The 14,599-nt window shown below is 38.6% G+C and overlaps 1 protein-coding gene across 2 annotated transcripts in view; it reads left to right on the top strand.

The window, feature by feature from the left end:
- Positions 1–9,748: 9,748 nt before the first annotated feature.
- Positions 9,749–14,599, top strand: part of slc39a10 (solute carrier family 39 member 10) — a 37,605-nt gene continuing 32,754 nt past the window's right edge. Inside the window, exon 1 of one of the 2 annotated variants that reach the window (XM_084954672.1) lies at positions 9,749–9,895. The gene's annotated coding sequence lies outside the window, so the exon portion shown is untranslated. Of the gene's footprint in view, positions 9,896–12,183; positions 12,280–14,599 lie in introns of those variants that run through there. The other variant, XM_084954671.1, reaches the window with a different exon arrangement.

Raw genomic sequence — 14,599 nt, 5'->3', positions numbered from 1 at the left:
TGCTTGAATAAATGCCTTGTGCTATATGAGCTCTATTCTTTTTTTATTCTTTCTATTCATTCAGAACCATGTGAACTACTTCCAAGAAGGTCACAGAGAACTGTTTCCCATTAAACAATAGCACAATAATTCTGTAACAGTTGTTCTTTTATGGCAGGACCATTGACATGCTTATGGCTGTCACATCTGCACTGGAGGTGTCAAAATTTCACTTTCTAGCTGGAAAAAGTTCTCTGCATTCTCCTGCCAGAGTGTTCAGATAATAATAAGAGAGATACAGACAGCCGTACAGAGACCCAGACGATCTTAAATGTGAGATCCAGACATTTATTATACTCTCCAAGATAAAAGTAACAAATTACAAAACACATTCCTCATAAATAGACATCTGACCCAGGGACACCTTCATAATAAAATCCTTCACATCATCATCTCCTCCCTTCTCTTGCAAAGCAGCTCTACAGAACGATCAAACAGGTTGCATAACACACTTGGCCATGTCTGCAGAAGATAAAGCAGAGAGATCACGAAGAAACCAGTGGGCACACCACGCACAAATAAAACGTGTCAGCTACTTTCCTTTATATTGAATGTTTAAATGGCAAGTTGTATTGATGAAGTATAATTGGCCAAGAAATAGCAAGTGAGTGTGTGTGTGTGTGTGTGTGTGTGTGTGTGTGTGTGTGTGTGTGTGTGTGTGTGTGTGTGTGTGTGTGTGTGTGTGTCTGGCAGCTTGACTGTATGCTCGTCTGTACAATATCAGGCGACTGCAGCTTAAGCTTAATAGCAAAGCTGCCTGAATTATATAAGAGGTGTACAATAACTGGTAATAATGTTAGAAATTGACTACTTTATGTGGCATTTTAGTCCAAATTGTTTGTTTTTCTTCTCCTTTTTATATCAGTAATAGAAAATGGATCTTTAACAATTTAAAGCTATGCCGAATACACATTATAAAATCCTCATTAAGTCCTTTACAACATTAAACTTGTCTTCTAGTAGCAGTAAGAGTCGAAGCATTCTAGGGACACCTTTGATATGTTTTTCTTTTCCAGACTTACAAACACAGAGATACCTTTTCCAGTAATGCACTGCCAGTACACAGTTTAGAATCATTTTCACACATACCAGCCAAAAAAAGGCTGGTGCTGTTTCAAAAATCAGGCATCAGAGTGGCACAATAGTATTGAAACCACTGATATTATCACCAAAATTACAACAACCTCTGACAGCAACACTATGAAGTAATCATTAGCCTATTCCACATACATTTTTCCATCCTGCTACTTTAGTTTATTTTAGAAGAGGGCCATCCAGGCTGTGAGCAAAGCGGCAGAGAAAGCCTGGCTGTGGATTAAGAGGGCTGATCCGTGGGTAGCTACTGGTACACAAGTCGGGGTCTGATCACCCCCGGCTGGGTCGCCTGGGGGAAGGTGTATGATGTTGCGAGACCGGAAACCTGTATCCTGATGACCCCAGGATACATCTCTGAGGATGTGTGCCAGTGCATCCAGGAGATGTTTCTTGCATGCAACCAAGTAATTTTAAGACACTAAACCTGAACAGTGAGTGAAACCAAAAGTAAAAAATAACCGACCACTTAAAGACACATTTACTAACAAAGATGTACAGCACTTTATTCTATGCAAATTAAGCACCTGATTTACCTTGCATCCCCACCTACAGACATTTTGGAATCACCTACTGACTTAACGAGCTTGAGGATCCAGAGTAAATTCCGGGCGTGTCTCAGTAAATATGCAAACAAAAGGCCTCCTGTCTAATAGACCTGTTACTTTGCTGAGTTTTGCTGTTGCTGCATTGATGGACCTGCTGCAGTAGGGTACTATGGCTCTGTTTTATAAACCTACAGTGTCGTATTTGATGTCTCTGGATGAGAATGTGTTGACTGTGTGTTTGCAACATTCTGTTATTACTTGGCTCTGTATAGCTTAGTGTTATATGATGCAAGACGCTCCAGGAAAAGTCACTTTATACTGTACAAGTACTTCTTTTCTTCACTCCCTTTTTCAATTATTTCTGGCACAATCTAGAGTTGGCCAGTCACTCAGTAATTGCATGAGATTCACTTGACCTTTAGAGGAAATAACTCCAAGTTATCTGCCTTCACTTTGTGTTTTAAACTTTTATTAATGAACTCAAACAGAGAGCCCTTTGCCTCCTATCTAAATGTCATCGGACATCATGAAACACTAGGGAAACTATTCCACGCTTGATGACTTTTAAAACAAGTTTTTGTTTTCTTTTTCCTTTTTTTTTGGTCTTCCCTAGTAGTGATGAGGCAGACTTTTCTTTGGAGGATACAGTGGCACAGTCTGCCTCAGGCATACGCCAACTAAGCTCCTGCTAAGGGCCAGCATGCAAATTACAATGTGAACTCTCTTTGGCTTGTTCTGCTCATTTTGGATCGAGTTTCTGAAGCAGGGATTAGGCCTTGTGGTAAAAAAAAAAAAAAAAAAAAAAAGTGCCCTTGAAAGCCAGATTATTAAAAATTAGAATCATTTTAAATTAGTACAGAGTTTAGTGAAATATTGCATAAACTTTTCTGGTTTCTTGAATGAGATTAGAACACCAATCAGGACAAAAATGAAGATTTAATCAAAGGGAAATTTGGTGAAAAGATTGAAATGAATGCCATCAAGGTTTAGATGAATACTGTCTGTAGAGGCAAATAAACGGTTTATTTGCTCCACAAAGACCAGTGAGTTTCTGTGCCGAGACAAGTGCTCACTAACAAAATCAGGCAGCTCAGCCGTTTTAATTGAAACAGTTTTTAAAAGGAAAATTCAGCCAAGGTCTTTTTTCTCCGCTGCTGTCTAGACTCTGGGAAAAAAAGTTTGGATTTGCTACTAGCAAATGTTTTTTTCAGAATTAAGTCATTATCATAGATAGACTAATTTACTGGCTGACAACACGATGTCACTTGTCTTAGTTTGGAACCTGATTTAATCTGTGTTTTTTCTCTTTTTTTTATATATTTCCTGATGTTTCCATGCAGTTACTGTAAGTCCCTTTTCATTATTCTTTTACGTGTTAGAATAGAATGTTGTGTTTCATGAAGTCAACCTGTGACACTGAGAAAATTATTGCCATTTACTTGATCACATAGCAACAGATATCTGCTCCAGATAAAAGGGAAAGACACCTTCCTTTTGCACTTTTCTTGCTGTTTCCTTAAGACATGAAGAATTAAGCATGGTCGTCTTATTGAATAACAGCATTGACGCTCGTGGCTAAGCACGCTTGTGATCTTTCAAATTAAACTGATGGATTGTGACAGTACATTGGAAAACGGATTTGGGATGTCAGGGTAGAGGCACGGCACAGCCATCAGAAGAACAGTTTCCATAACAAATGTGACGGAAAACTCGTAAAATTATGGTAATGATTGGGTAGTGTAATAAAATCTGTATATATCAAATCACCTTTTGAATTGCTTTGCAGTGCTTTGGGCTATCTGTAACTATAAAACACTGCAAATTTTGGGCATTAGTAGCAAACGTCTTTTTTTTTTAAGAACAAAAGATAAAAAAATTCCCATGCAAATGAAATCTAAATGTCAGCCATTTTTTTATTATGGTATATAAGCTGTGATTAATCCTCCTTGAGATGCCTGGCATACCTGGTAAATATGAAAAGCTGTCTTACTTAAAGCAAACATTTTTACTGAGTTATTTGTGTATTACTGGTGGCAACATTATTATTACTATTAAAGTGTTATTTGCTGTGATTATAAGTGGATTTTTGTCTTCTTTTTTTGTCTGTAGACAAGTTGCCGGAGACAGAAAAGGAAAATGACGCAATCAAAGAAGAAGGAATAAAAGACAGATGTGTGGGAATGACACCCAGAATAAATGTTTCATGGGAGTGACAGGTCTCATAAGTTTGTTTTTGTGTTCTCCTAAGAATCCGGGTTTTCACAGGTGTCAAAATGTAGGAGCTGGAGATGAAAAGGGTGAAGTGATTGTGCTGGACTTTAAATAAAAATGTGCCAGGGGTTTAACTAATTAAAACTGAAGACATGTACAAGCGCATTGTAGTAATATTACATGTTTCACCGTAGTTGCATGGATTGCAGTGTATCACACCCCGTGCCCTTATTAAAATGATTTCCCTTGAAGCTGTAAATATCATGCAAGCAATAAATGTCAAAGAAGATATATTAATTGAATCAAGCAAAGAAATCCTCAGAATGCCTCATGTTGCTGCTCATGCAAAGACCAGGTAATTGCAGTTACTGGTCTGTTTCTTTTATTCCAGACAATAATTTTCTTGATGTCACATTGGTGCAGTGGTTACCGTTGTTGCCTCCCAGCAAGACTGCCTCCCATAGACTGACAAGCTGTTCACAGTGTACCCTAACTCCTTCCTTCTGACACCACACAACCGCAGTCCGCAAATTACTGGAATACGTTTTGCCTCTCCAAAGTTCCAGTAAGCTGCAGTAACAGCAGAGGAAGATATTTTATTTCCAATCAACATGAAAATAATCACATGAAAGCATTTAAATAGACATTATTAACACATTTACACGTATATACATATTAGCCGCCTAATTGTTTCTGGCAATTAAGGACCCTGAAATGTACTTCATAGGTTTTTTGCTTGCTCCTGACTTTGTGGCTTTAATAATATAGTGCGCCCCCCCGGTAATACAGGGGGAGAGAACATTTTGGAGAGGCAAAGCGTGAGGCAAAGTGTGCAATGGACACGTGGACGTTTTGCAATACTGGGTTGGTGGGTGGTACGTGTTAGAGTAGCATCCCAAATGTCAGGATAAATGATCACCAGTACATAATTCACCTTTTAAAGGTTTTAGTGTTTCGGCTGGTCGGTGTGTTTGAGATTTGGAGCCACCTGGCATCTGGCTGACTCATTTAATTCTAGTACGTAAACTGATTATCTGAGCAGTTCCCTATCATTTACCACTGCTTGTCAAAACCTCATAAGGTTGGCAATTTCATCAGCTCTAATTTAGATTTACCTCTTGGCTAATAAATGATGCTAGACTGGAGTGAGAAGATGAGTGTGGGGTAAAAATAAAAACATTAGGAGCACTGCAATTAATGACTACACTGCAGCAGACCATCAGAACGTTCCACTTACTTATTACATCATTTTAACAACCATGTAATGTGTGCATTCTACAGAAGTACAAGTACGAATGGCATAAGCAGAGCTCTCTCTTTGCAGATGGCACCGTGTTGTCAGATACTTCCCTTTATCTTTGTCGTGTCATTAAGAGAATTTTTTTTTTAAATGAAAAATAAAAATGTTCTTGGATTGGTTCTGGTATGTAGACATGAGATTTTAAATGCCTGTAAAATGATGTTTCTCTGCAGGGAGCCTTTGAACATGCCCATTCCTTTCCTTTAAGATCTCAAGAAGATGAAATATCACAACAGCTGTTATTGACAGGAGGCGCTGCGGCTGAATTTGAGAAAATGTCAGGGCTGTCAGGAATCAAACGCAAGCCTCTGTGCAGGGGAAAAGATGAAACTGACTTGAAAGAATTGTGTTGTGTCACTGTGAACACTTGATCTTGCACAGAAATCAGCTCTTGCAAAGGATCCTAGAATAACACTTCACGTACAGTATTTTACCCCTGTGGGAACTTGAACACCTGTGTCTCCCGTGTTGTCTTTGCCATAAAAGAAACAGATCTATGTACGTAGAAGTTTCCCTTATTGGAAATGAATGTTAAAGCAGGCACCACTCTAATTCTTAACCAACAAAAGCAACAATTTTTCTCACAAATGAAACCTGCAAGTCATGGCGAACATGGCGAACCTTCATACCATGATCAATAATGAACTACTGTCTCATACTAAGCAAAAAAAGAAACTATGTTGACTATGTTGACCCAGTTTTATACTTTTGTAGCCTAAATCACTACCATTGTTTTTTATGTTCTCATCAGCTCTAATCAAGCTAATAACTCATCACTAATTTTTAATAACTACACATCCCTCAGGAGCTGACACAGACAAAATCAAAGGTATAAACAGTTACAGATATTTGTTACATGAGTGTTAATGTGATTATAATGTGAACCGCAGAAATATAAAAAAAAAAATTTAAAAAAAGGATCCATGTTAAACTTTGTGTTTGTCCGTTCGTTGGTGAGTTTTTATGGCCCAATGTGGAGAAAAAAAATTACAAAATTAAAAACTTACACTAGAAAATCCAAACACATGGATACCTTTTTTCATGAGCCCCTACCTTCGCTGAGTACCTGTGTGACTTCTATGTCAGAATTTCTATTGTGACCTGTTAAGATGATGACCAAATCAAAATGTCCGCACCCTTGCAGAGATTCTGAAGCCTTCACCTGCAGCTGTTACTTGCAGAAAAGATGCAATGTTAGGAATCTTGCATTATTCATTAGACAGTATTCCCATTGGCTGAAGGTGTGGCCCCAGGGTCCTCTCAAGCCCACAGGAAGAGTAGGTGGTCATGAATCATGGAAATTTTATGTAAATAGTTCTGAAACAGCCTGCTGGAGGACAGTGGGAAAACATGCTTGCAAGGAATGATGGATGTAACACATACAGTATGCTTTAAAATAGACACTCATTTATAAAAATGAGCAAAAACTGGCTGTGGCACCACATCTTTATGAAAACAACGTGCATTTTGAGCCATTTTACCTAAAGCAAAAGGTCTCCATCCACCAATTTAGTTGGATCAGAAAACTGTACGCAGCAAATAGACTATGACAAGCAAGCAGACTGATTCCAAGAAGAGATTAAGATGTAAAGCTGAACAAAAAGAAAAGAAACCTGCTGAAAACAATGGCCTCGAGTCTTATTTGAAACTCTCTGCACCTGAAAAAGATTATTTAAAAAATAGGCTGGGCTGTCCTGACCCATTTAAAAATGACTTCAAAGAATCTCCTAAAGTGATGTAGAAGTCATTCGCAGTGTGAGACATACAGTATGCTGTATGTTTAATTTTTAATTTGTTTCTTTAAAGAATCTGACTGTGGTTCTTTTAACAATTTTACTGCATCAGATAACAAGAAGAACTGTTCAGCTTGATGTCACTGGATTGAATGTAACCAAGAATGTCATTCACTTGCTCAAATACCCACGCAAGTCAATATGTCGATAAAAGGAGGTGTGTGTGGGAACTGTGTGTAGTTGTGGGATTCATTTGTTTTTTAACTGACAAAGAAAGAAGTTTGATCAAAAGATTAAATGAGTAGTAGCCATGATCTTAGAAATAAATAAGTCATTTACAATTGCAATTTACCTTGTTACTGGGCTCCATGAATCAGGAAAAAACATGTGAACACCTTTGGACCTTTAAGATCAGCTGGTTTAAAAAAAAAAAACATGCTAAAATTGTATTTTCCAAAGAACGCACTAGGTGTCTTTGATGGATCCCAATCATGAGACAGGTCTCTGAAGACTAGTACGGTCAAGAAGTCAATCTGCTTCATCAGTGGATATTCATATGGACCAAATGCAGCCTAATGGAGCTTGTTGGACGCTCTTCCCCTGCTTGCATCGATCGACAGCGTGTGAGCTTGTTGGGTGGGGAGCTGTTCGTTGGCTATTGCAGTGGTATGTGTGTGCATTATAGCTTTGGCAAGTACAACAAACCCGAGGGGAAAACAAGCAAGCGCTCTCACCTTTCTTCAACCTCCACCCGATTAAAGGGAATGAAAAATCTATGAGTGCTCATTAGATAGGTTTACAGGTTGCTAATGAACTGATATTTAAAACTTGTCACTTGTCGTATCTCTCCCTTTCACTCCAGTTTTCTCTCTTTTTTTCCTGTCTTTGGCTGCCCTCCAGGACAAAACTCCAGCAGGTCTGCAGGGGTGCCAGTATTGCTCTGTATCAGCAAAATGTCAGCCAGTAACATGCACACACACACTGGATCCAGGCTACATATCCCCAGTGCCTATTTCCATCAAATGGAAGGACACATTCAAGATGTACGACCTTAATTTGACTCTGGTAATATAGGTTTATAATAGGGTATGCTGTATAACTGGAATGAACTATTTCACTTGTGTCTGTAACTGTGCATAGTAGCTGTTCAACCTCTTATGGCCTCGGTTTGGTGTGAAACGTTATAATAGTTGTCCTCATTAAAAATCACCTCACCTTTTTAACCACTGTGTGATAAAAAGGGCAATTTCACCACAAGTCAATGCCTCGTCTTTCATACCGGTCGCACCTCTGTGGGCAAAAGCTGCGTCAGGTAGATTGCCTGCAGACCATAACCGCTCTAGTTGCAGTCCAGGAAATATTACCTCAGTAATCTGCAGCAGGAGGCATTTCAGCAGGAAATGGCTCCCTGTGCTGGGTTGTATATATGTCCGGGGCTGAGTTGAGCTCATAATTCAATGGAGTCATTGGCACTTTTCATCCTCTGTCTGCTGGGGCAGGGTACTGGCTAAATGACAGTGAAAGCCACAGTGGCACTTCTGCCATTGCTTTACGACTGGCAGAGACCCCGGGGCACCATGACTGGAGTGCTAAGCGAGAACATGGCTGCCAATCACTTGATATTAATCTCCCTATGATCACGAGAGACAGCCGACATGAGGTGGGAGGGGAGGAGGAAAACCTGGGGTCGGGAGGAGCAGGGACGTGGACCCAGCTGGTGCGTGGCCAACAGAAATTAGCTGTGTGCTCCCATCAGAGCGTTCAAATGCCTCACGCTCACCTGCACATGCAAGCACGCACACACACTCAGAGCCACCTACACACAGGCAGTGAAGGTCAGCTGTGCTCAGCCTCTTCTGTACCGTACCACATAATACAACCAGACAGGAAAGCTCAGTGCATTTCACCTTGATGGATTCCTTGGAGTGCTATGTTTTAAATCTCATTGCCTCAATATACTGTATAAAAAGTCCAGAGTAAATACATCAGCGACCAAACTGAGAGGTCAAAGGTGAAACTAGCACAAAGCCTCTAAGGTAGTTAGTGTTCATCCCATAAATATACTATTTTTACCCCTAATTTTGTCATACAGTTGTTTTAATAAGACAAATTTAAGATTACATGACAAAAAATAACGATTATTCTAATAACTCACTTTAATGGGCTTTTTCAACAACTTAGTATGTTATAACTGGATCACGCTCAAGGGAGCGTTTACAGACAATTACACTATATTCCCAAAAGGATTCACTCAAGCATCCAAATCATTCAGTTCAGGTGTTCCAATCTGTGCAGTCTTACTGTACAAAATCATAAAATCAAGCACCTAGGCATGCAGGCTGCTCAGTCAATTCCAGTGTGCTGCCTTGATAGGATGCCACCTCTGCGCATAAAATCCAGCTGTAAAAATACCTCAAAGTCAATGTTAGTGGTCTTATAACAAAGTAGAATCGACTGGAAATGACAGTAAGTCACTTACAAAGTGGTAGACCATGTAAAATCACAGAGCAGGCTGTGGTTACCGACTTTCTGCATTGTCAGTCATTACAGACCTCCAAACTTCCTCAAACTTTGCCTTCCGAGAAGAGCTCTTTTACAACTGCAAAGAGTGAACCAACATTAAGCCGTATGGATTAAGAATGGGATGTCACTCAAGTACATATATATTTGAGTAGGCAGACGAGCAAATACCTTTGGCTTTATAGTTTAACTCCAGTGGTTTGAGTAACTTTATTTTTGGGGTCATTTTTTACTGCATCACCCAACTTTCTGCTGAGCTACAGCTGGCAGGCAGCCACACTGAAAGTATTCTGCAAGATATCTTGGTGAAGATGGAAATTAACGACTCCCTCAGTGATTGCTGTTTGTCCAGACCCAGAAGTAGTTCTGTTTTTTTAGATGATAAATGCTGCTGCGTGATATCCAAGGTCAAGATCCTCTTTTGGCAAAATCAGCTGAGCTTAGTCTTGAAGGTAAGTCTTCAAAGATCTCTTTCTCCTTTTTTGAGGCGCACATCAGGAGACACATTTTCTAATATAATATAAATATAAACCCTTGTCTAGGTGATTAAAAATCCCTGATTCCCAGAGACAGTGCTGAGGACATGACCTCTGTGCCTTCAGCGGTAGCTATGATCCTCTGATGGTCATGTGGCTTCATGTCCCAGTGGTAATCCACACACAGACTTTTGATTAAAAAAAAAAATCCTGCTCAAGTTTTTTATTGTAAGACAAAAATTGTTTAGTTATGTTCTTAGCAAGCTTCACTCTCGTTTTTGTGTTGTTATTGTTATTTTTGTATGCTTCCTGTACTTTTATAATACTCTGTTGCTGGAGTACAAGCTGTGTCTTTGTTTAAAGTGAATAAAGAACCCGCACATTAAAAAAGGAAGATTCAGCTCATTTAAGCTGCTTATTCAGCCTCTGTACATTCCCTGTCTGATGGAGTGCAGAGCTGCTCCCATTTTGTCACGTTTAGTTCAGACTGATGGTTATTTTGAGTAGAATATAAAATGAGATTTCTAATAGACCCCCTTGTTTGTGCTTCTGTGTGACTGCTTTGAATGTTTGGTGTGGGCCACTGAGATGTTTGTGTAGTAAGTGAAGACTAAAGTAAAATGGACAGAATGTTAAGACGTAGTTTTCACTTCATAGAAAAGGATGACTGACACAAAACTAGAAACTCCAGTTGAACACTTTGTCATACACTGTTAACGCCCTGTAATCACGGCATGTTTGTTGTCAGAGCAAAGGCGTTGACCTTAATGTGACACAGCCAGTGATCGCGAGTAATGAGGATGTGAGTTAAAATTAGAGGGTGTATTCATCTGATGAAGGCTTTGTTCACTTTCTCAGGTTGTTGCTGGCTGTACAGTTCTCTCAGTTCCCATCTCTTCTTCTGAAACCTCTTATAAAAGGAATTAACTTTTTCGGTTATAGATCTATTAAAAACAATATACATACTGCTCAATTATGGTTTTTTTTATTATTATATTCACCAAGACACTTTCACTTTGCTAATTATCTGTTGTAGCCTATATAAGTATATATAAGTTATTAAGGAATGTAAAGTATTCTTTTTCAAAATGAGTAAAAAAGAATCAAGAAGATTATTCTAGAGTCATGTGGCAGCCCAGACACAGTTTGGCAGAAAGAAACAGCCAATGCAAAGTTAATCTAAATGTCAGAGAAGAAGATGAACTGCCTGATACACATATTTCATGACTTTCAAACAAAGGCCAAACTGTTTCATTATATTCTTACACAAATAAGTAACAAAAACATTGCGATATGCAGTTTATTTAAGACTTGTATTTGTAAATTTAAATTGTATTGTTGCTTATTGTCACTTATAAACAAAGAAATTATTAAGTATGAAATTGCCATTGGTTTCTCCTAATTGCGAATTATAATTCCTTTATGGTTTTCTTGTTTAAAAATAGCCTGGAAAAGAAGAAGAAGGAGCATGATCTCTCTCAGACAGTCATATGACAGTCCAGTCACCCAGTCAGAATTTGTTGGTAAAAAAACAGCAAAACTTAAGTTCCTTTAATGGTCACTTTGGCTCTATTGGTGATTGAAAGTCATTTGACTAGACCAAGAAAATATAAATTTTCTTTTTTTTTTTTTTTTTTTTAATCACTCTCTTATATTTAAATGTTCATTTGCTATTTCACCTAGGGTTTGAGAGTAACGAAATTTCTATTCTCTGTATGTCCTGTACATGTGGCAGAATTGACAAATAAAGTTGACTTGACTTGACTTGACTTGATAACAAAGAGGGTGAAATGCTCCACAAACTTGTTTTATAAAGTTAGAGCAGAGGTAAAATCAATGAACTGATTATAACCATATAATTTTGGCTTGACTTTATTTAAAATACAGTGGTTTAATTTAACTTGATTGCTTTTAAACTCTTTTTGCTATCAAATATTTATTATTATTATTATTGAAACTGTGCTGTTACTTACTGCGCATATATTTCTTATGAAGTAAAATAATAATAACTATTTATAATTTGCGCCTCGTCTCCCTTAAGTGTAACATTAATAATTGTAATATTTAATTATTTGCCGAGTTCTTGTTTACAAACAGCCTGAGGGAAAAAAGAACGCGAACTCCTCAGACAGTCATATGACAGACCAGACACCATTTGGCGGAAAGAAACGTCAGCGCTTTCATTGGTGTACTGCGCACTTTACGTAGACTAAAGGACCACCCCCACGAACTCCACGTAAAGTTCTCAGCAGGCGTTGGTGAATGAGCTGGTCTCTCGTGCGTTGGCGTAAAGCTGGACGACTTTTTTTTTTTTTTTTTGGTAACGAGCGGAGAGGAGATGCACACGGCACTCGAGTGAGGTAACTATATAAAAAAACCCATTTGTTATCATTCACTCCCACAACATGGACCCGGGCAGCGTTATCCACGGCTCGTGGATTTTGTTCGCCGCTGTTGCGAACATTTGTAACGAAACATAACACCGTTCTTTATATCGTTGGTCTTTCTAGACTGTGAGCTAATTTCCTGTGAGTCGTCTGCTAGCTTATGTTAGCTGGTTGGATTGTTGTCTTCCTTTCCAGGCTAGCGTTAGCCTTCCGAGAACGGGCTGACTGTGGAGTCAGGGGCTTTGAAATAGTACCTCTGTGAGGTATTCCGGTGTTTTGAACATAAGCGACTACTTCAAGTGTTCATTTTTGTGCCTTTTAACGCTGTCGTGTTGAAATCACGTCTCAAGGACGCGGAAGTGTAGCACGCTTAGTCTGATATTCGAACCACGTGCGGATTTCAGCCCTCCCTCTGATCAGTTTATTGATGAGTGATTGGCGGCTTTACTGCGATTCCTCAACAGCAGACGGTTCTCCCTAGTCTAACTTGTGTGACTGGTCTGTTTCTGATTTTTATTGAACTTGTAGACATTACACGGCTTTCACCCACCTTGCTGAACACTGCATGCGTGGAGAGCTGCCATTGTGAAGCGACTGCATTTGGTGATATGCAAATATGGCATTCAAACAGTACCCTCCCTCTCTATAAATATTCACTCTATTGTACTAAATTTCTGAGCATCACCACAAAGTCTTTTTTATAAACTCTTAATTGAAATCAGCATCGTCAAAGTGATCCGGGTGAAATGTCCGCGCATTTGTTCATTTTCTCATCGTCTGTCTCATTGAATCAGTGATCCCCTTTTCAGCGTCCAACATTTATTTTTCTCCTGTTGCCAGCAGAGTTTACTGACCCGCGTAAAACTAATTTAAGTTAATCTGTACTACTATAACGATTGGATATTTGTTTAAACAAAAAACTAAATGTTCAAAGTAACTAATAGCTAAAGCTTAAAATGGATGCAGTGGAGTAAATGCGCCCCCCCCCTTTACTTTTCTTGCAGTGCTGATTTTATTGCAGTTGCAATTGCAACTGCCATGTTTGACCGTCTTGATTAACAGCCAGCATGAGTAAAAGGTTGCGTGCGTGTTTCCTCTACATTCGGTCCAGCGGCAGTGCTTTAACCTAGTTCATTCAATATTAAGTTGCAGTTTTAAGGTGTACTAAGTTGGTATAATAATACTTTGGCATTTCATTTCTGCCTATAAGGAATCCTGAAAGGGGAAAAATGTTCATTACTGGGAATTTATTTATTTATTTTAACACAGCGAGTTCTACCTGGCAAGGATCCGAGTGTGTGGCTCATGGTGTTTGGAAGGTTGAAATACCTAATCTGAAATCCCTAAATCTTGCACTTGACAAATGCCATCTATGATATAGTAATTAAATAAAATAATTGAAACTAACCTTTATAGAAAATTAAAAAAAATTAAGGGGGAAGAAAAACTAATAAATGTTGTAATAAGTTTGAGGAAGATAAATTCAACAAATTAATTAGATTTTCACCTTGGTCATGGTCCTTGTGGCAAAATAGCTTCTAGTCTAACACTTTTAAAAATATTATGTAATGTGGGCACTATGAAAGTGATGTCATGAAGGTTAATGCAATCCTTTAACTCTGAGTTTCACATCTCTGTGTAACCAGAAAGGCTAAAAATACTTCCTAGCACAGTGCCTTATTTGGTGTATGTAATACAGTGAGTCACATTGAAGTATGTAGCTATGTACTGAATCATATTTACTCTCTGCGTAAAATATATGTGTAACATTTGGGTGGAAAATTGATGAAACAGCTACTGCAGGATACACACTCATTTATTTAGGTGTGCTTTGGTCTGACTTAAGGCCGTTGGCTGAATTGCTAAACTTGGTTAACAGAATAACTATACTGATACATCCTGGTAATGCTGGTCTATGTCAAGACAAATGAAGAGGCCAGGAAAAAGAAGACTTATAGTTTAATGTTATATAACCTTAATTGTGCATTGAGGGCTTTGTCTGCACAATTTAACCAGTACTTAAGATAATGAATAAGCTGGAAAGGTTGGCTTATTACATCCCCACCCCAATGTGGTTCCACTGCATTACATGCCATATCCAAACCAACCACAATTAAGGGAGTAGGTTAAAGATCTCACAAGTGCAGCACCTGTTAGCATTTAGATGTCCACACTTCTGTACATATGCGTTCTTCTTAGTTAGGTAATTAAATTAAATAACTCTTTTTAGTGTGGTTCCTTGTTCAGATATACTCTTTGAAGAGAATAAAGAAAGGCTCCTGGGATATACTGA

Source organism: Perissodus microlepis, chromosome 16, assembly GCF_051167445.1.
Source record: "Perissodus microlepis isolate ML-2025 ecotype Zambia chromosome 16, ASM5116744v1, whole genome shotgun sequence".
NCBI classification, from domain to species: Eukaryota; Metazoa; Chordata; class Actinopteri; order Cichliformes; family Cichlidae; genus Perissodus; species Perissodus microlepis.
This window is presented reverse-complemented; position numbering and strand designations above follow the sequence as displayed.